The sequence below is a fragment of the Cherax quadricarinatus genome, chromosome 88, assembly GCF_038502225.1.
Source record: "Cherax quadricarinatus isolate ZL_2023a chromosome 88, ASM3850222v1, whole genome shotgun sequence".
Lineage (NCBI taxonomy): Eukaryota > Metazoa > Arthropoda > Malacostraca > Decapoda > Parastacidae > Cherax > Cherax quadricarinatus.
Genome location: NC_091379.1, coordinates 3,440,533 through 3,464,262, shown reverse-complemented (window position 1 = coordinate 3,464,262; position 23,730 = coordinate 3,440,533).

Here is a 23,730-nt window from a genome sequence, read left to right as displayed (position 1 = left end):
GGACTTGTATAGACTTCAACTACCCCTCCTCCCACGATTCCCTTAAAGCTGCCTTAGCTAGTGAACCCATAGTGAGATACTTGACGATATCCTCGTCACCCTACTCAAGTTATTACTTTATATAAGCAACCCATTCTGTATATGACAGGGAACATGGCTAGGTGTTCCCACTATGTTAATATTATATAGATTAGGACAGCGTGACACTGTGGAAGTCCTCACAATGTCGCACACAGCGGGTGTATACAATCTTGATAGGAAACAATAAACGTGTTCCTCTCTCGTCCCCTTCCCACGATATACCGAAATATACCCTACACAGCCCCCTTTCCACGATATCCTAAACTCCTAAAGCGTACCCTCTCTTCTATTTCCTGTGCCCAAGCAACTCTGGCTGAGTGAAGAGAGTTGCTGCTCAATGACCCATGAGCACCAGTGCTAAATCATCGCTCTAAGTCCGTAATGCTAGCCTTTTTGCGACCTTCTCCTCCTCCTCCTCCTCCTCCTCCTGCCTTGATATAGCCAGACTCCACTACCATCCTCCTGCCTTGATATAGCCACACACTACTACCATTCTCCTGCCTTGATATAACCACACTCCACTACCACCATCCTCCTGTCTTGATATAACCACACTTCACTACCACCATCCTCCTGCCTTGATATAGCCACACTCCACTACCACCATCCTCCTGCCTTGATATAACCACACTTCACTACCACCATCCTCCTGCCTTGATATAGCCACACTCCACTACCACCATCCTCCTGCCTTGATATAGCCACACTCAACTACCACCATCCTCCTGCCTTGATATAGCCACACTCCACTACCACCATCCTCCTGCCTTGATATAGCCACACTCCACTACCACCATCCTCCTGCCTTGATATAGCCACACTCCACTACCATCCTCCTGCCTTGATATAGCCACACTCCACTACCATCCTCCTGCCTTGATATAACCACACTTCACTACCACCATCCTCCTGCCTTGATATAGCCACACTCCACTACCACCATCCTCCTGCCTTGGTATAGCCACACTCCACTACCATCCTCCTTCCTTGGTATAGCCACACTCCACCACCCGGAGGGTGTTCCAGGGGTCAACGCCCCCGCGACTCGTTCCACGACCAGGCCATAATGGCTGCACATAATTTTTCCACCACTAGACAAGAATACTTTAATCGCTAATATAGAGATGAAGGTAAACTCTCAGCATATATACCCTGAGAGAAATATACCTGTGTATATCCTGTGTTCTTATACCGCCATAATGATGTACCTTACCTTTGATATACCTCTGAAGAATTTCGAGTTTCTCTACTCTCTTAGCCCGGCCATGAACCAGGCTCGTCTGGTGCTTACCTAGTCAACCAGGCTGTTGCTGTTGGAGGCCCGCTGCCCCACATATCCATCACAGCCTGGTTGATCTGGCACCTGGTGAAGATATCTGTCCAGCTAAAGATAAAAAGTATAAATACCAACACGATGGACAAGTAGACATAAATGCAGCGTAATGTGATCCTTTACTGACTACGTTTCGCCCACGTAGTTAATAAAGACTAGCATTATACAGTATTTGTGTCTGTTTTTCCAGTAATGAGAGTGCTAATGAGATTCATGATGACAGTGAAGATAATACTGCAAGCGATCCCATCACCCAAGTCATCAGAATATATTACTGATGATATGACTGATAACTGAGGCACTGATAATGGTGTCACTCATCAGGAACAAGAATAAAGCACAAATACAAATTTGATTTCTCTGCAAAAGTTACAATGTGTTGTTAAGTACAAAGACATTAACATGGCGGGGCATTCCGGCCACAGGACCACAATAAACACAAGTCCAAGAAAAATGGCCAAAAGAAAGGACCAGAATACAACACAACTGCAGAATAAAACACAAAAATAAAACGTAAGTTGAGAATAAAAGTGTAGAAGGAAGAGGGGTGAGAGGAGCGAGAGGGAATGCGGCCCTCCTCCCTCTCATCACACTCCATCACTGCGGTGACACCATCAAATCTCAACACACCAGCTGACTCGTGAAGGTCTTGTGGCACAGTGACTCGTGCAGGTCTTGTGGCACAGTGACTCGTGAAGGTCTTGTGGCACAGTGACTCGTGCAGGTCTTGTGGCACAGTGACTCGTGAAGGTCTTGTGGCACAGTGACTCGTGAAGGTCTTGTGGCACAGTGACTCGTGAAGGTCTTGTGGCACAGTGACTCGTGAAGGTCTTGCGGCACAGTGACTCGTGAAGGTCTTGTGGCACAGTGACTCGTGAAGGTCTTGTGGCACAGTGACTCGTGAAGGTCTTGTGGCACAGTGACTCGTGAAGGTCTTGCGGCACAGTGACTCGTGAAGGTCTTGTGGCACAGTGACTCGTGAAGGTCTTGTGGCACAGCGACTCGTGAAGGTCTTGTGGCACAGTGACTCGTGCAGGTCTTGTGGCACAGTGACTCGTGAAGGTCTTGTGGCACATTGACTCGTGAAGGTCTTGTGGCACAGTGACTCGTGCAGGTCTTGTGGCACAGTGACTCGTGAAGGTCTTGTGGCACAGTGACTCGTGAAGGTCTTGTGGCACAGTGACTCGTGAAGGTCTTGTGGCACAGTGACTCGTGCAGGTCTTGTGGCACAGTGACTCGTGAAGGTCTTGTGGCACAGTGACTCGTGAAGGTCTTGTGGCACAGTGACTCGTGCAGGTCTTGTGGCACAGTGACTCGTGAAGGTCTTGTGGCACAGTGACTCGTGAAGGTCTTGTGGCACAGTGACTCGTGAAGGTCTTGTGGCACAGTGACTCGTGAAGGTCTTGTGGCACAGTGACTCGTGCAGGTCTTGTGGCACAGTGATTCGTGAAGTTTTTGTGGCACAGTGACTCGTGAAGGTCTTGTGGCACAGTGACTCGTGAAGGTCTTGTGGCACATTGACTCGTGCAGGTCTTGTGGCACAGTGACTCGTGAAGGTCTTGTGGCACATTGACTCGTGAAGGTCTTATGGCACAGTGATTCGTGAAGGTTTTGTGGCACAGTGACTCGTGAAGGTCTTCTGGCACAGTGACTCGTGAAGGACTTGTGGCACAGTGACTCGTGAAGGACTTGTGGCACAGTGACTCGTGAAGGACTTGTGGCACAGTGACTCGTGAAGGTCTTGTGGCACAGTGACTCGTGAAGGTCTTGTGCCACAGTTACCAAGCTTGTATAAGACACATAGGCAGTAGTAGGCTGGTAGACAGACACCATCCAGGGACGTACTACCATCATGGTATAGTGTGAAACAGGTAGTAGGCTGGTAGATAGACCATCCAGAGTGGTACTACCATCATGGTATAGTGTGAAACAGGTAGTAGGCTGGTAGATAGACCATCCAGAGTGGTACTACCATCATGGTATAGTGTGAAACAGGTAGTAGGCTGGTAGATAGACCATCCAGAGTGGTACTACCATCATGGTATAGTGTGAAACAGGTAGTAGGCTGGTAGATAGACCATCCAGAGTGGTACTACCATCAAGACAATATAAAACATGGGTAGTAGGTCTGAAGAAATGGGCTATTGGTCTAAGCCGGGGGTTGACATGGACCTGCCCCACATGGGCCAGTAGGCCTGTTGCAGTGTTTTAATGTAAGTGTTTAACATACGTAGTTGACTGGTAGACAGGAACCGTCCTGGGTGTACTACCGTCCTGCCATACGGGTGTGGAACATAGCCATGTATTACGTTAGGAAATAATCAAAGGAATGATTCACTCTTTACCTAAGTATGAAATATGTACTCTCACCTTGAGTATACACCACTTTCTTGGTTTGCTTTAGCCCTCTCATCTACGACTTCTGGACAAGATCGAGAACAGTGAGGTAAAATTATGTTGGGTTTTTTAACCCCGGTGGGTTAGCCAGCCAGGATAACCCAAGAAAGTCAGTGCGTCATCGAGGACTGTCTGTCTTATTTCCATTGTTGTCCCTCAATCTTGTCCCCCAGGATGCCACCCACACCAGTTACCTACTTGCTTGCTAAATGAACAGGGGCAGCAGGTGTAAGGAAACACGCCCAGTGTTTCCACCCTTGCCGGGGAACGAATCACGGATACCCAACGTGTGAGGCGACAGTGTTGCCCACTAAGCCACGGGACACCGTATGTGTGGTGACTTATCTTATTCTTGAACCCGACCTGGGTAAATCAGTCATTTCCAACAAAGCCCAACGTTATCACTTGGCTCCACTCCGCGGAAAGAAAAAAGACGGCTTTTATACCACAAGACGGGAAGCAAATAAAAATTACACTCTGGCTATACCATTCTTAAGACTATCACTCTGTTTACTATAATTCATTCCTCGAACAACACGAGTCTGGAACATGTTATTACAACATAAGAACACTAGAAAAATGAAATCAAGTGATCAAATGAATCATCTGGCCCAAAGATGGCTCCAACCTCATCCTGCTCCCTATTTGTATGTTCCCTAACAACAAAGATAAAGGTAGCGCTAAAGGAAGGATTTTAAATGAGGTGAGGTAGATAACAGCTCTTGACTTGGAAATTAAAGGAGACAGAAACTCTTACCCTAAACCTTGAGAGAGAGAGAGAGAGAGAGAGAGAGAGAGAGAGAGAGAGAGAGAGAGAGAGAGAGAGAGAGAGAGAGAGAGAGAGAGAGAGAGAGAGAGAGAGAAAGACTGTACCCTTCTCCAGAACATCACTTCTTCTCAGATTATTTATTCCTAGAAGGACTGGAGTCTGGAATATGTTCGTACAGCATAATGACACCAACAAAACAGTCAGACGACCAAATAAAATCGCTGGCCCACAGATGGCTCCAACTTCACCCTGTTCCCTAGTTGTCTCATAACAATAATAAGGTTTTCAAATGAACTGATGTAGATAACAGTTCTTAGTTTGTAAATAAAGTTAGGAACCCAGAACCTTGTAAAACCCTGGTGTGTGTGTGCGTGTAGAGAGAGAGAGAGAGAGAGAGAGAGAGAGAGGAAGGGGGAGAGTGATGATGATTAGGCTGCCGCAGGCCAACACTACAACAGCTTGCATCACTAACAACAACACGGTACCCATGAGCAACAGTCAACAAAGAGGCCGCCAGCAGAAGCTCTGTTTATAAGGCACAGTATAAGATGCAATTAACTTTCTCAATTCTATTTTTTTTTAATCATTCTCGTAACTGACAGAATGATACAAATCATAGCATTATATCACCTTCGTAGACGATACTAGAATCTGTATGACAGGGTTATCATGGGCCTGGCCGCGGGGGCGTTGACCCCCGGAACACCCTCAAGGTATACTAAGGACAAAGCAAATCGATATAAACAACGTCTTCTAGATAGTCTCAGAAAACTAGAGCATATCTCAACCTCTACACAACAGAAAAAAAAACTAAAATAGAACCACAAACGGTGGAAGAGGAATGTGAAAACTAGGGGGTGCCTTTGGTACGTTCCCAGGGTCTTTCTACTCCCGTAGCTGCATTGATAGCTCACTCAGCTCACACACTGACGTCCGGGGTTCGATCCCCGGTACGGGTGAGAACATTAGGACGTGTTTCCTTAAGACACCTGTTCATCTAACAGTAAAATACGTAACTGGGTGTTAGTCGACTGGTGCGAGTCGCATCCTGGGACAAAATTAACCTAATTTGCCCGAAGTGCTCTACATAACAAGGGGCTTTCTATATTATAGTATGTCACTGATGTCAGCTATGGTCTGTATACGTTGTTAAAATAAAGATTATTATTATTATTATTATTATTATTATTATTATTATTATTATTATTATCGATTCCAGATTGAAAGACTGATTACCTCAAACTCCTCCTCTCCTCATACTTTCCTGCTTTGTACTGGACTGATGAAAGTCACTGTGTGGCGAAACGTTTCTTCAATGAAGATTCCCATATGTTGCATAAGTGTCTCAATTCTTCAACTAATACACCAGCCTACACACCATGGACTACAACAACTAATACACCAGTCTGCACACCCTGGACTACAACAACTAATACACCAGCCTACACACCCTGGACTACAACAACTAATACACCAGCCTACACACCCTGGACTACAACAACTAATACACCACCCTACACACCCTGGACTACAACAACTAATACACCAGTCTGCACACCCTGGACTACAACAACTAATACACCAGCCTACACACCATGGACTACAACAACTAATACACCAGTCTGCACACCCTGGACTACAACAACTAATACACCAGCCTACACACCCTGGACTACAACAACTAATACACCAGCCTACACACCCTGGACTACAACAACTAATACACCAGCCTACACACCATGGACTACAACAACTAATACACTAGTCTGCACACCCTGGACTACAACAACTAATACACCAGCCTACACACCATGGACTACAACAACTAATACACCAGCCTACACACCCTGGACTACAACAACTAATACACCAGCCTACACACCCTGGACTACAACAACTAATACACCAGTCTGCACACCCTGGACTACAACAACTAATACACCAGCCTACACACCCTGGACTACAACAACTAATACACCAGCCTACACACCCTGGACTACAACAACTAATACACCAGCCTACACACCCTGGACTACAACAACTAATACACCAGTCTGCACACCCTGGACTACAACAACTAATACACCAGCCTACACACCCTGGACAACAACAACTAATACACCAGTCTGCACACCCTGGACTACAACAACTAATACACCAGCCTACACACCCTGGACTACAACAACTAATACACCAGCCTACACACCCTGGACTACAACAACTAATACACCAGCCTGCACACCCTGGACTACAACAACTAATACACCAGCCTGCACACCCTGGACTACAACAACTAATACACCAGCCTGCACACCCTGGACTACAACAACTAATACACCAGCCTACACACCCTGGACTACAACAACTAATACACCAGCCTGCACACCCTGGACTACAATTACTAATACACCAGCCTACACACCCTGGACTACAACAACTAATACACCAGCCTGCACACCCTAGACTACAACAACTAATACACCAGCCTACACACCCTGGACAACAACTAATACACCAGCCTACACACCCTGGACTACAACAACTAATACACCAGCCTACACACCCTGGACTACAACAACTAATGCACCAGCCTACACACCCTGGACTACAACAACTAATACACCAGCCTGCACACCCTGGACTACAACAACTAATACACCAGCTTACACAGCCTGGTCTACAAAGATCCTGCACCAGCCTACTCTACTCCTTCCCGACCCACACGCACAAAAAAGTATTAGATATCTCGTAAATCAGAGGCGATAGCGAGGCTAACGCGGGAATTGTTGCTGGTGTTTGGAGAACGGGCTGGAGGATGTCTAGAGTACCACATAAATTACACTGTTTGCAGATCCCTGTCGTGATATTGAACGCCGCACCAGCTTCCGTTGGAGATCCGGGGAACTCCATGCCGCCCGCGACACTCCTGCCGTCTGCAACACCGCCTGCGCCTCGACCGCCGCCTTCTGCCTGCAACCATCAAGTATCTGCACTCGATATCTCCATTAAATATGTCAACATGAATTATAAATGAAAAGGACATTGGTGTGCAGTTCTGGACATATATTAACGGAAACGTTTTGTCACAAGTGGCGAAATGTTTGCTGTAATAATTATCCAGAAGTGTACACAGGTGTACTTTTCCTAGATCGAGACAAAACAGTATCCTGGTTGAGGCTGGGCGTCAGACACGGGTAAGGATCATTACCTATCACGTCGCTAAAGATACTTCACCAGTATCTGTCCACCACCCACACCCATTAGGTCCGCCGCCCACACCACCCCGCCCATACCTTTCGAGTCACCTCGTCCATAGCCCAGCCTACTGTTTCCCTTCCCACATATAACCTTTTTTTTGAACGTTATTCAATCTTAAAATAATCATTTCAATATTCTAATGCGTCCACAGTAACTGAAATATTCTACTGGTTCTAAGAAGGCAGTAAATAATCTCTGTATATGTTCCAGCTTCGATATCCCTCCTGAGAACGTTAACACTGTTGATATTAGTTCTGTCTGAAGGGTCTCATTTTTTCTCTTTTTTTCTGACTTATTGTGTTTTCTGAATGATAGAGTCAGCAGGAACCTTCACATATTTCTTTCGTTCTATTAGATGGTCCTCCCATGTTCTGAATTCTTCATTCTTTCCATATCTAAGGGGATGAAATTTGTCATCACTAAATACCGTGTTATTTTCAACTGCCCACTGGAAGACTTTGCTTTCCCTCAGCAATATTTCCCTATCTTATACCAAAGTAACTTTCAGATTCATTTTGGTATCGACCGCAAATGTAACAAAACTGTGGCTAGCGTATTTATCTGTTTGTCATACCTGGAGGTTACCTGGAGGTTATTCCGGGGATCAACGCCCCCGCGGCCCGGTCCATGACCAGGCCTCCCGATGGATCAGGGCCTGATCAACTAGGCTGTTACTGCTGGCCGCACGCAGTCCGACGTACGAGCCACAGCCCGGCTGATCCGGCACTGACTTTAGGTATCTGTCCAGCTCTCTCTTGAAGGCAGCCAGGGGTTTATTGGCAATTACCCTAATGCTTGATGGGAGGCTGTTGAACAGTTTTGGGCCCCGGACACTTATGGTGTTTTCTCTTAGTGTACCAATGGCGCCCCTACTTTTTATTGGCGGCATTTTGCATCGCCTGCCCAGTCTTTTACTTGAAGATGAGGAAGATATCTAAGGACATCTTGTTGTTCTCCACATCAAGGTACCAACCCTCAAGGCAAGAGGTGTACGATAATTTAATTTACCACAAACCAAATCACCGAATGAAGTGGCAGAGGCAAGATCCACACATATTTTTAAAGAATATGTATGAAGAGGCTCACACAGCTAGGAGAGAGAACCCGGTACCAACCAGCGGAGAAGCGGACGCCAAAAGAGATAACTATTGATCCCTGTCAGCCTAAAATAGGTGAGTACTGTCTTGAGGTGTGCAACCATTCTGATACCACCGGTGACATTCGTACACATTACCTAGTCCCAGGCCAGGCCTCCTGGTGAATCAAGGCCTGATCAACCAGGCTGTTACTGCTGGCCGCACGCAGTCCAACGTAGGAACTACAAGCAGTCCGGCTGGTGAGGAACTTGCGGAACCTGTCAAGTTTCCTCCTGAAGACAGCCATATGTCTGTTGGCAGTTCTCCTTATGCACGAATGGAAAGCAATGAAGAGTGGAGGACCTGTGACCCTCATTGCCTCCCCTCTCTCTCTCTCTCTCTCTCTCTCTCTCTCAGTGTACTCGTCCTGTCCTTGCTTTTCAATGGAGGTAACTCTGCACCGCTGCCAAGTTTCTTTGTTTTCATTTCGAAGCTTGCTGGATATTATCACCCACCTTTCTGCCACACCTACCGCAGCCGATATTAATTTGCTTATTTGTGGTTAAATATACTCTTCATAGAGAACGTTTAGTTCTTTATAATAGTAGTAGCGAAATGATGAGGGTATGGATATATGGATAATAAGAGTCCAATCTTGTGGAACACCCTGTACAACGCCATGGCCAGGGTGTTGTAATTCCAGGCTCACACTGTTAAAGGAGACGGCAGTGGGCCTAACTAGACTGCGCCACTCCTTCCCTCGCCTCCCCTCATCTTCCTTCCTTCCTTCTCCAAAACACCAGGGAAACCAACCACTCCCATCTAAATGCTAAGGCGACGGCCCACAAACCCCAGCCCTGCCAGCCAGAACCTACACTTCTCCAACACACCTCAACCCTGCCAGCCAGCACCTACATTTCTCCAACACACACACCAACACTGCCAGCCAGCACCTACACTTCTCCAACACACCTCAACACTGCCAGCCAGCACCTACACTTCTCCAACACACCTCAACCCTGCCAGCCGGCACCTACACTTCTCCAACACACCTCAACACTGCCAGCCGGCACCTACACTTCTCCAACACACCTCAACCCTGCCAGCCAGCACCTACACTTCTCCAACACACCTCAACCCTGCCAGCCAGCACCTACACTTCTCCAACACACCTCAACCCTGCCAGCCACCACCTATACTTCTCCAACACACCTCAACCCTGCCAGCCAGCACCTGCACTTCTCCAACACACCTCAACCCTGCAAGCCAGCACCTACACTTCTCCAACATACCTCAACCCTGCCAGCCAGCACCTACACTTCTCCAACACACCTCAACCCTACTAGCCACCACCTACACTTCTCCAACAACCTCAACCCTGCCAGCCAGCACCTACACTTCTCCAACACACACCAACACTGCCAGCCACCACCTACACCTCTCCAACACACCTCAACCCTGCCAGCCAGCACCTACACTTCTCCAACACACCTCAACCCTGCCAGCCACCACCTACACTTCTCCAACACACACCAACCCTGCCAGCCAGCACCTACACTTCTCCAACACACCTCAACCCTGCCAGCCACCACCTACACTTTTCCAACACACACCAACCCTGCCAGCCAGCACCTACACTTCTCCAACACACCTCAACCCTGCCAGCCACCACCTACACTTCTCCAACACACCTCAACCCTGCCAGCCACCACCTACACTTCTCCAACACACCTCAACCCTGCCAGCCAGCACCTACACTTCTCCAACACACACCAACCCTGCCAGCCAGCACCTACACTTCTCCAACACACCTCAACCCTGCCAGCCAGCACCTACACGTCTCCAACACACCCCAGTGGCCGCCGAGGTGACAAGGTTACTGTGCATACTGTTAACGATAGTGACTAATTTATTGTGCACCTCAAATCAATCCTGTGGACGGTGGCGGCCTAGTTTATTGTGCACCCCACAGCCATCCTGTGGATAGTAAAGGTTAGTTTACTGTGTACTCCATATTCATCCTGTGGAGGGTAGCACAAAAGGATGTAAATATCTCGTAAATCAGTGGCTGAGCGCCTGACTCACACCCAAGAACCCAGCATTAATCCTGGGCAAGGTAAGGCGTCTGGAAATTCTCCTAACACCTGTTGCCCCTGTTCACCTAGCAGCAAACAGGTACCTGGGTATTGTGGGTCGTGTACTGGGAAAAGGACTGAAAGAAACTATCACAGCCAAATCACATGAATTACCAAGGCTGAAGACTGTGGAGAAATTGACCTCCAACAGGGGGCTACGGCCCCTCTCATCCTTCCCAGACCGCAAAGATGCAGGTGCAGGAGAGAGGGAACCATGGCCCCTACCTCCCTCCATCAAGATGCCAGCCATCGTCCACTCGAACAATCACAGCCTCTTTCTCCTACATAAGGTAGTACTTACGAGGAACCAGCACCAATAGCCAGACTGCTCAGGCCACCAATCAAGAGGTTTGGTTTAAAAAGGGGCCACGGGGGCCATGACCCGCCATCACACACATACCTGAAAGAAACAGAAAGACACGTTAAATCAATTTTAAGAGTTTTACTTAGTAACACACAAAGTATTGTTCCCTCACAACACAGACACTCACAAAGTTCACGTACCAGCATAAACACTAGGCGGGGTTCACGTACCAGCATAAACACTAGGCGAGGTTCACGTACCAGCATAAACACTAGGCGAGGTTCACGTACCAGCATAAACACTAGACAGGGTTCACGTACCAGCATAAACACTAGGCGGGGTTCACGTACCAGCATAAACACTAGGCGGGGTTCACGTACCAGCATAAACACTAGGCGGGGTTCACGTACCAGCATAAACACTAGGCGAGGTTCACGTACCAGCATAAACACTAGACAGGGTTCACGTACCAGCATAAACACTAGGCGGGGTTCACGTACCAGCATAAACACTAGGCGGGGTTCACGTACCAGCATAAACACTAGGCGGGGTTCACGTACCAGCATAAACACTAGGCGAGGTTCACGTACCAGCATAAACACTAGACAGGGTTCACGTACCAGCATAAACACTAGTACCAGCATAAACACTAGGCGGGGTTCACGTACCAGCATAAACACTAGACAGGGTTCACGTACCAGCATAAACACTAGGCGGGGTTCACGTACCAGCATAAACACTAGACAGGGTTCACGTACCAGCATAAACACTAGGCGGGGTTCACGTACCAGCATAAACACTAGGCGGGGTTCACGTACCAGCATAAACACTAGGCGGGGTTCACGTACCAGCATAAACACTAGGCGGGGTTCACGTACCAGCATAAACACTAGGCGGGGTTCACGTACCAGCATAAACACTAGGCGGGGTTCACGTACCAGCATAAACACTAGGCGGGGTTCACGTACCAGCATAAACACTAGGCGGGGTTCACGTACCAGCATAAACACTAGACAGGGTTCACGTACCAGCATAAACACTAGGCGGGGTTCACGTACCAGCATAAACACTAGGCGGGGTTCACGTACCAGCATAAACACTAGGCGGGGTTCACGTACCAGCATAAACACTAGGCGGGGTTCACGTACCAGCATAAACACTAGGCGGGGTTCACGTACCAGCATAAACACTAGGCGGGGTTCACGTACCAGCATAAACACTAGGCTGGGTTCATGTACCAGCATAAACACTAGGCGGGGTTCACGTACCAGCATAAACACTAGGCGGGGTTCACGTACCAGCATAAACACTAGGCGGGGTTCACGTACCAGCATAAACACTAGGCGGGGTTCACGTACCAGCATAAACACTAGGCGGGGTTCACGTACCAGCATAAACACTAGGCGGGGTTCACGTACCAGCATAAACACTAGGCGGGGTTCACATACCAGCATAAACACTAGGCGGGGTTCACGTACCAGCATAAACACTAGGCGGGGTTCACGTACCAGCATAAATACTAGGCGGGGTTCACGTACCAGCATAAACACTAGGCGGGGTTCACGTACCAGCATAAACACTAGACAGGGTTCACGTACCAGCATAAACACTAGACAGGGTTCACGTACCAGCATAAACACTAGGCGGGGTTCACGTACCAGCATAAACACTAGGCGGGGTTCACGTACCAGCATAAACACTAGACAGGGTTCACGTACCAGCATAAACACTAGACAGGGTTCACGTACCAGCATAAACACTAGGCGGGGTTCACGTACCAGCATAAACACTAGACAGGGTTCACGTACCAGCATAAACACTAGACAGGGTTCACGTACCAGCATAAACACTAGACAGGGTTCACGTACCAGCATAAACACTAGACAGGGTTCACGTACCAGCATAAACACTAGACAGGGTTCACGTACCAGCATAAACACTAGGCGGGGTTCACGTACCAGCATAAACACTAGACAGGGTTCACGTACCAACATAAACACTAGACAGGGTTCACGTACCAGCATAAACACTAGACAGGGTTCACGTACCAGCATAAACACTAGACAGGGTTCACGTACCAGCATAAACACTAGGCGGGGTTCACGTACCAGCATAAACACTAGACAGGGTTCACGTACCAGCATAAACACTAGACAGGGTTCACGTACCAGCATAAACACTAGGCGGGGTTCACGTACCAGCATAAACACTAGACAGGGTTCACGTACCAGCACAAACACTAGACAGGGCTCACGTACCAGCATAAACACTAGGCGGGGTTCACGTACCAGCATAAACACTAGACAGGGTTCACATACCAGCATAAACACTAGACAGGGTTCACGTACCAGCATAAACACTAGGCGGGGTTCACGTACCAGCATAAACACTAGACAGGGTTCACGTACCAGCATAAACACTAGGCGGGGTTCACGTACCAGCATAAACACTAGACAGGGTTCATGTACCAGCATAAACACTAGACAGGGTTCACGTACCAGCATAAACACTAGGCGGGGTTCACGTACCAGCATAAACACTAGACAGGGTTCACGTACCAGCATAAACACTAGGCGGGGTTCACGAACCAGCATAAACACTAGACAGGGTTCACGTACCAGCATAAACACTAGACAGGGTTCACGTACCAGCATAAACACTAGGCGGGGTTCACGTACCAGCATAAACACTAGACAGGGTTCACGTACCAGCATAAACACTAGACAGAGTTCACGTACCAGCATAAACACTAGGCGGGGTTCACGTACTAGCATAAACACTAGGCGGGGTTCACGTACTAGCATAAACACTAGACAGGGTTCACGTACCAGCATAAACACTAGGCGGGGTTCACGTACCAGCATAAACACTAGACAGCGTTCACGTACCAGCATAAACACTAGGCGGGGTTCACGTATCAGCATAAACACTAGGCGGGGTTCACGTACCAGCATAAACACTAGACAGGGTTCACGTACCAGCATAAACACTAGGCGGGGTTCACGTATCAGCATAAACACTAGGCGGGGTTCACGTACCAGCATAAACACTAGACAGGGTTCACGTACCAGCATAAACACTAGGCGGGGTTCACGTACCAGCATAAACACTAGGCGGGGTTCACATATCAGCATAAACACTAGGCGGGGTTCACGTACCAGCATAAACACTAGGCGGGGTTCACGTAGCAGCATAAACACTAGGCGGGGTTCATGTACCAGCATAAACACTAGGCGGGGTTCACGTATCAGCATAAACACTAGGCGGGGTTCACGTAGCAGCATAAACACTAGGCGGGGTTCACGTACCAGCATAAACACTAGGCGGGGTTCACGTATCAGCATAAACACTAGGCGGGGTTCACGTACCAGCATAAACACTAGGCGGGGTTCACGTATCAGCATAAACACTAGGCGGGGTTCACGTACCAGCATAAACACTAGGCGGGGTTCACGTACCAGCATAAACACTAGGCGGGGTTCACGTACCAGCATAAACACTAGGCGGGGTTCACGTACCAGCATAAACACTAGGCGGGGTTCACGTACCAGCATAAACACTAGGCGGGGTTCACGTACCAGCATAAACACTAGGCGGGGTTCACGTACCAGCATAAACACTAGGCGGGGTTCACGTATCAGCATAAACACTAGGCTGGGTTCATGTACCAGCATAAACACTAGGCGGGGTTAACGTACCAGCATAAACACTAGACAGGGTTCACGTATCAGCACATACACTAGGTAAGGTTCACGTACCAGCACATACACTAGGTAAGGTTCACGTACCAGCACATACACTAGGTAAGATTCACGTACCAGCACATACACTAGGTAAGGTTCACGTACCAGCACACACTGACACTAGGTAAGGACAAACGTGGTGATGAGAAACAGAACTACAACGACAGAACACCAAGAGTTGTTTTCAGAGAACTGTCAATATAGAACAGTAACCAAATAAACTCCTGAGCAGCAGCAGCAGTAGCAACCAGTGTAGCAGCAGCAGCAGCAGCAGTAACAACCAGTGCAGCAGCAGTACCAGCAGCAGTAACAACCAGTGTAGCAGCAGCAGCAGCAGCAGTAACAACCAGTGCAGCAGCAGTAACAACCAGTGTAGCAGCAGCAGCAGCAGTAACAACCAGTGTAGCAGCAGCAGCAGCAGTAACAACCAGTGTAGCAGCAGCAGCAGCAGTAACAACCAGTGTAGCAGCACCAGCAGTAACAACCAGTGTAGCAGCAGCAGCAGTAACAACCAGTGTAGCAACAGCAGCAGCAGCAGTAACAACCAGTGTAGCAGCAGCAGCAGCAGCAGTAACAACCAGTGTAGCAGCACCAGCAGTAACAACCAGTGTAGCAGCAGCAGCAGTAACAACCAGTGTAGCAACAGCAGCAGCAGCAGTAACAACCAGTGTAGCAGCAGCACCAGCAGTAACAACCAGTGTAGCAGCAGCAGCGGTAACAACCAGTGTAGCAGCAGCAGCACCAGCAGTAACAACCAGTGTAGCAGCACCAGCAGTAACAACTAGTGTAGCAGCAGCAGCAGTAACAACCAGTGTAGCAGCAGCACCAGCAGCAGTAACAACCAGTGGAGCAGCAGCAGCAGCACCACCACCACAAGCAGTAACAACCAGTGTAGCAGCAGCAGCAACAGCAGCAGCAGGAGGAGGAGCAGCAGCAACAGTAACAACCAGTGTAGCAGCAGCACCAGCATCAGTAACAACCAGTGTAGCAGCAGCACCAGCAGCAGTAACAACCAGTGTAGCAGCAGCAGCAGCAGTAACAACCAGTGTAGCAGCAGCAGCAGCAGTAACAACCAGTGTAGCAGCAGCAGCAGTAACAACCAGTGTAGCAGCAGCAGCAGCAGTAACAACCAGTGTAGCAGCAGCAACAGCAGTAACAACCAGTGTAGCAGCAGCAGCAGTAACAACCAGTGTAGCAGCAGCAGCAGCAGTAACAACCAGTGTAGCAGCAGCAGCAGCAGTAACAACCAGTGTAGCAGCAGCAGCAGTAACAACCAGTGTAGCAGCAGCAACAGCAGTAACAACCAGTGTAGCAGCAGCAGCAGTAACAACCAGTGTAGCAGCAGCAACAGCAGTAACAACCAGTGTAGCAGCAGCAACAGCAGTAACAACCAGTGTAGCAGCAGCAGCAGTAACAACCAGTGTAGCAGCAGCAGCAGCAGTAACAACCAGTGTAGCAGCAGCAACAGCAGTAACAACCAGTGTAGCAGCAGCAGCAGTAACAACCAGTGTAGCAGCAGCAGCAGCAGTAACAACCAGTGTAGCAGCAGCAACAGCAGTAACAACCAGTGTAGCAGCAGCAACAGCAGTAACAACCAGTGTAGCAACAGCAGCAGCAGCAGTAACAACCAGTGTAGCAGCAGCAACAGCAGTAACAACCAGTGTAGCAGCAGCAACAGCAGTAACAACCAGTGTAGCAGCAGCAACAGCAGTAACAACCAGTGTAGCAGCAGCAACAGCAGTAACAACCAGTGTAGCAGCAGCAGCAGCAGTAACAACCAGTGTAGCAGCAGCAGCAGCAGTAACAACCAGTGTAGCAGCAGCAGCAGCAGTAACAACCAGTGTAGCAGCAGCAACAGCAGTAACAACCAGTGTAGCAGCAGCAACAGCAGTAACAACCAGTGTAGCAGCAGCAGCAGTAACAACCAGTGTAGCAGCAGCAGCAGCAGTAACAACCAGTGTAGCAGCAGCAGCAGTAACAACCAGTGTAGCAGCAGCAGCAGCAGTAACAACCAGTGTAGCAGAAGCAGCAACAGCAGTAACAACCAGTGTAGCAGCAGCAACAGCAGTAACAACCAGTGTAGCAGCAACAGCAGTAACAACCAGTGTAGCAGCAACAGCAGTAACAACCAGTGTAGCAGCAGCAACAGCAGTAACAACCAGTGTAGCAGCAACAGCAGTAACAACCAGTGTAGCAGCAACAGCAGTAACAACCAGTGTAGCAGCAACAGCAGTAACAACCAGTGTAGCAGCAACAGCAGTAACAACCAGTGTAGCAGCAGCAACAGCAGTAACAACCAGTGTAGCAGCAGCAGCAGCACCAGCAGTAACAACCAGTGTAGCAGCAGCAACAGCAGCAGCAGCAAGAGGAGCAGCAGCAGCAACAACAGTAACAATCAGTGTAGCAGAAGCAGCAGCAGCAGTAACAACCAGTGCAGCAGCAGCACCACCACCAGTAACAACCAGTGCAGCAGCAGCACCACCACCAGTAACAACCAGTGCAGCAGCAGCACCACCACCAGTAACAACCAGTGCAGCAGCAGCACCACCACCAGTAACAACCAGTGTAGCAGCAGCAACAGTAGCAGCAGCAGGAGGAGGAGCAGCAGCAGCAACAACAGTAACAACCAGTGTAGCAGAAGCAGCAGCAGCAGTAACAACAACAACCAGTGTAGCAGCAGCAGCGGCGGCCGCTGCCCATGTCTATCGTGCACGCACCTTACCTTTGATGAGTTTCGAGAGTTTTTCTACTCCGGAAGCCCGGCCATGGGCCAGGCTCGTCTTGTGCTTGCCTAGTCTGCGTACCGGAAACCAACAACGAGCTGAGTTGCCACAGACCAGCAGCGGCAGTGCGTGCGGTCTCAGGTGGTTGTCAAAGTGGCAGGTACTGGTTCACTTGAAGGATAGGCGTGGCAACAGGTGGCCACGTGTGCGGGCGTGGGCGGGCAAGGCTAAGGCGCCCCTCCTCTAGCCCGCCCCACGGTGCTGTGTGGCTGGGGAGGTGATGATTGCATTGTTGCACGCTGCTTGGCGGCGCGGGTTTTTACGAGCGTTGCACGAATAGCGTGGGGTGTGGGGCGTGGGGGGGCGGGGGCGCGCCGTGGTTGGCAGCTGGGTCGTAACCGGGTGTCGTTAGCGCGGGGGAGGCTGGCCAGCCCACCAAAGCTCTGCCCAGGGCCCACCCACACCCTCCACCCAATCCTGCCAAAACCACGCCTTCAAGCCTAGGACCTGACACACCAAATACCAGCTTATCAACTCTTCCCTGGTAAGACTTGAATTATTTGTGTTAGTCTGGTAAGATGCTGAGCTTGACCACAACCTCGTCCTCAAACCCACCTCATCCTCAAACTGCACCCCACCACCACCTCGTCCTCATCTCACTCCGCCCTCTGCTTCTCCACCTGACTGCCTCCTTCCTCTGCCTTCCCTCGTGCCACAACACCACCCCACCTTAGTTCACTCAGCGGGGAGACCTCAACAGAAATAAGTCACTTTGACTTCTTTAGGTTATCCCATGTAATTTACACTATGTATGATACTTGTGCTTATATGTACCGGTACCTAAATAAATTTACTGGTTGCTGCCGTGCCTCCCTAACACCGCCAACACTGGATAGACATGTGGGGCAACGGGCCACCAGAAGCAACAGACTGGGTGACTAGGCAAATATCAGAACGAACATGGACCCATGGCAGGGCTCCGGAAGTAGAAAAACACTCGGAACTCATCAGAGGTACCGATAAATGGCTCATCTTATATTAAAATGCTTCAAGAACATATCCAGGCCTGACTTTCACACACGTTGTGTAGTTTTCTATCACAGGCGAAGTAAGAATGACCTGAAGAACCTGCCTAATATGGGTCAGTAGGCCTTTTGTAGTGTTTCTCCATTCTTATGTTCTTAAATCCACACTAGTTTTCTATAAGCAAGATCCCTCTCTCTAGGTGCTGCACCAACCTCGTCTCTTCCTTTTAGCTATCTTTTCCGATACTTCACAGAGTAAACGGCTGGGTGAAACTAGTCTGCAACTCAGCCTACCTGGAGGTCGTTCAGGGGAGTCAACGCCCCAGCGGCCCAGTCTTTGAGCAGCCCTACCTGTGGGTCAAGGTCTGGTCAACCAGGGTTCTGTACTTCTTCAGGTACCCAGTAGATATCTGGTAACTAATTGGCGTGACGTCGACTTGCACTTACTGAGCAACCGCTTCCACATACCTGGAGGGTATTCTGGGGGTCAACGCCCCCCGCAGCCCGGTCTATAACCAGACCGGTGTGGGGTCAGGTTTCGCTAATGACTCTTGTTGACCCAGTACTCTTTAAACAATCAATTATTTTCACAATACAGGAACAACTGATTTCAAGGTGACACAACGTTCAAACTTTCAATACCCATGGACAGGTTGGTGCAGGAGTCAAGATAAATACAACGTGAGCTTAATAATGACAACGGCCTCCTTCAATTAACTGGAGAATGTTTACCTGGAGAGAGTTCCGGGGGTCAACGCCCCCGCGGCCCGGTCTGTGACCAGGCCTCCTTCTGTGACCAGGCCTTCACATATAACTTCAGTCAAACACTTAAATTACTGAAAGACCTTGTAAACTCTCGAATTGTACTTGGAACGTAAGCCAGAAAGATGGATCATAAAGAACAAAAGGCACAATACCGTGAATCGAACAATACACAAATAACCCGCACAGAGGAGAAACTTGCAACCACGTTTCGGTCCGACTTGGACCATTTACAAAGTCACAATGGTCCAAGTCGGACCGTAAAGTCGTCGTAAGCTTCTCTTTCCTACGCGCGGGTTATTTGTGTAAGATGGATCATAATCAACACTTAGAAGATACAACAGGAACTGGTCCCAAGCCAACACACACCTTAATCAGTCCACATGAAAACAGGGGCTTGACAAACGGTGTTAGATACCTCCAACAGAAGCCGGTGTGCCAAGAACACACCGAGAAACTCGGTTATACATAAGAGGAATTACTAACAAATCCCTGGTAGTCTTCAAGGAGGAATTTGATACGCTCTTCAGTTCAGTGTCTGATCAGCCGGGCTATGATGCAGTCGTTGGACAAATACAGTCCGGCCAATCAGGAGGCCAAGCCTGGGACTGGACCTCCTAGCAAGTGATACCCCGTCCCAGACCCGACTAGACGTAACTCACGAAATCGTAATGACACGATTACAAACAAACCATACCATACGATTTCGTGAGTCATATTGACGGCTTTGAGGGGACCTGAGTTAGAGTTCGTCACGGCCACGCTAGCTGGAGATTCGTCTGTAAAAACTTGCATTTGTGGTCACAGTGGTGCCTATGCTAACCTTCCTATGGTGTAGAAATATACCTAGTTGGATGAATCTTATTGTGGCTAGCTGGCCCAGTGGCTAACGCGACGGTCTGGAGTTTTGTGACTCTGACCGCGGGTTCTAACCCCACCCGTGGTATGGTTCAACTAGATGTAACTTACAGTCAAGTGTAAAATAAGACATCTTGGAAATAGCAACATCAGACGTGAGTATAACTTGTTTATAAATATATTAAATGACAGAAAAGAAGGAAGTGGTCTTAGTCATTAGCAATGACCTTAAGAATAACAATAACGCCTAGATTATCTCAAGACCAGGTCGGGGGTCATCGCCCCCCGCGGCCACTTCCCAAAGTTCGTACCATCATTAAGAAAGAAAATATATGAAGAAAGGCAGGGAGGAGGCGAGCAGGCAGCAAGGTAGGGCAGGGTTGAAGGAGAGCTGGTAGGGTAGGAGAGCGAGGAAGACGGGAAGGCAGGGAGAGAATGAAGAGCGAGCAGCAGAACGGGAAAGAAAGAGGACAGGGAGGGGCAGGCAGAGGGACTGGAGGAGGGCAGCCGAAAGAACGAAAGAGGGCAGGAAGGGACGGGAGAAGGAGGGTAGGAAGACAAGAGGAGGAGGAGGAGCAGGACAAGAGGAGGAGGAGGAGGGGCAGGTAGAGTACCTGGTCAGCCGCGACGCTGTGCATGGATCACGCCAGCATTTGCATACTCGACTTGCCGCCTCGTCGCCCCTCCTCCCTCCCTCCACTCCCTCGTCTCCCTCCACTCCCTTGTCTCTCTTCATTCCCTGGTCTCTCTCCACTCCATCTCCCTCCACCCCCTCGTCTCCGTATCTCCTCCATTTCCTGGTTTCTCTCCACTCCATCACCCTCCACCCCCTCGTCTCCGTACCTCCCTCCACTCCCTTATCTCCTCTTTTCCTCTACCCCCTCTTTTCCCTTCCCTCCCTCGTCTCCCTCCGCCCAACCGCCATGGAAACGATCTTTACGAATTATATTGTCCCTCTTAAGTACAATATACATATACGTGAATTAAAGTACATTTCTTGTAACGCATCAAGGTCCTAAACATGTACTCGCTGGGGACAGAGCGATACACGATAATATATACGTGGTAAGGAAACAAACCAAACCACGGGTGGGGTTAGAACCCGCGATCAGAGAGTCTCAAAACTCCAGACCGTTCGTTTGCAATCGTGTCATTGCGATTTAATGTGTCGAATTACATGGTAAGGACTCGAAGGCTTTGTCTCAAATCTGTACACTACCATAACATACCGGAGTGAGAGATATCCGGGGGATGGGGAGTGTCAAGTAAACCCAATTAAAAGCTGGGGTGCTGCGGGTACAATAAGAGAACACTATCAAAAATATGCCTAACCCTTGGGTACGACCTACTTCCACATTGGACAAATGTGACACCACCTAAGACTGCTGCACCTCTCCTGCCTAGGGTATATAAGCTACTTCTCCGCACATATGCTGTATTCTATTCAAGATTGATGGACTGACCACATCGACTCAAGGTTGAGGGACTGATTACCTCATTCTCCTCATGTTCTTGCTTACACTTCTTGATATATATCCCAGTAATCTGTTTGCCTTATTAAGTACATTATTTAACTTATAAGTGCTAGAGTTATGGACACTCCCGAGCTTCAGAACCTTGCATTTATCTACAGTGAACCGCATCTGCCACTTTCCTGACCAGGTACTGAGTTTGTCTAAATCCTCCTGAAGTTCCCTGATATCTACATTTGACTCAATTATCCTACCTATCTTTGTGTCATCGGCGAATTTGCTCATATCACTAGTAATTCCCCCATCAAGATCATTGATGTATATTATAAACAACAACGGGCCCAAGATTGATCCCTGTGGAACGCCACTTGTTACATATCTCCACTCGGATTTAACCCCATTTATGCATACTCGCTGCCTCATGTACAAGTTGATTTTTCTGCCACTAGTATTACTACTATTACTACCACTAGTATTACTACTACTACTACCACTAGTATTACTACTACTACCACAACTATTACTACTACCACTAGTATTACTACTACTACCACCACTATTACTACTAACACTAGTATTACTACTACTACTAGTATTACTACTACTACCACCAATATTACTACCATTATTATTACTACCACCACCACTATTACTACTACCACCACCACTATTACTACTACCACCACCACTATTACTACTACCACTAGTATTACTACTACTACCACCACCACTATTACTACTACCACTAGTATTACAACTACTACACCTCACTCTTAAGCCTATCTATGTAAAGTAAAAGGACACAAGTGTAACTAACGTGACATTTTATTGTGGCAACGTTTCGCTCTCCATGTACTGTTTGTAACGACTTGATAAAGTTCCTGGAGAGCGAAACAATTAATGTCACATTAGTTGCATTTACGTCCTTTTACCTAACAAAAAAGAATACTGGTGAAGATCAGAAGGAGTTTGAGGTCAATAAAAGTTTAAACGTACATTAAACTCGAACCTAGTAACATGGGCAGATGAGGAACGTGACGAGAACATGAGACTCTGAAGTGAACGCTAAGAATTTACTTGGCAACCAGACACAAAGTAAGTCCTCAATTTAAATCAGTATAAAGTCGGTTGCAGCCTAGCTCTACAACCTACCTGTTATGCTTTTGATCCTGAAGGCGTGACTAGAGTCAAGATCGAGGAAACTAGCAAAGATAATGAGCCACCAGTCTGGCAGGTGCCAAACTCAAAATAGATAACACAGTTCCAGCTCCTTAGAACGGAGATTCAAAAGGATTTCGTCAACACAGATCTTTAACATGGGGGCGAAAGTAAAGATGCTACATTGAAAAGCCTAATCTCCAGTTGGCGGCTGTAATCCAGCAACTTGAGCGAAAGAAAAGTAGGCCGAGTAGACCTGGCATATTCCAGGTCGAGCACATCTGGAATGGAACAAGGCCACATGTAGGTGCACTCCCAAGTGTGAGAACACTTCAATGCCCATAGTGCAATCTGATAGCTCTCTCCTGGTGGAGTAGCGGAGAACATCTGTGAGAGGCACAGGGCCAAATTAGGTGGACTAGATCAGAGATGGACGGCGGACTTTATCAATGAGCGTCATAGGGACGAGCGTAGATCAAAGACGCGAGGCGGAGTCAAGGTGGAGGACAGATGGCGCAGGTAGATGGAATCTTGTAGTGCAGTGGATGGCAGGGTGGTGGTGCGGCATGAGAAGTGTGTGGGTTGGGGCTTTATGAGAGGTTGGGCAGAGTGGGGATAATGAGGTGGAGCTCAGAA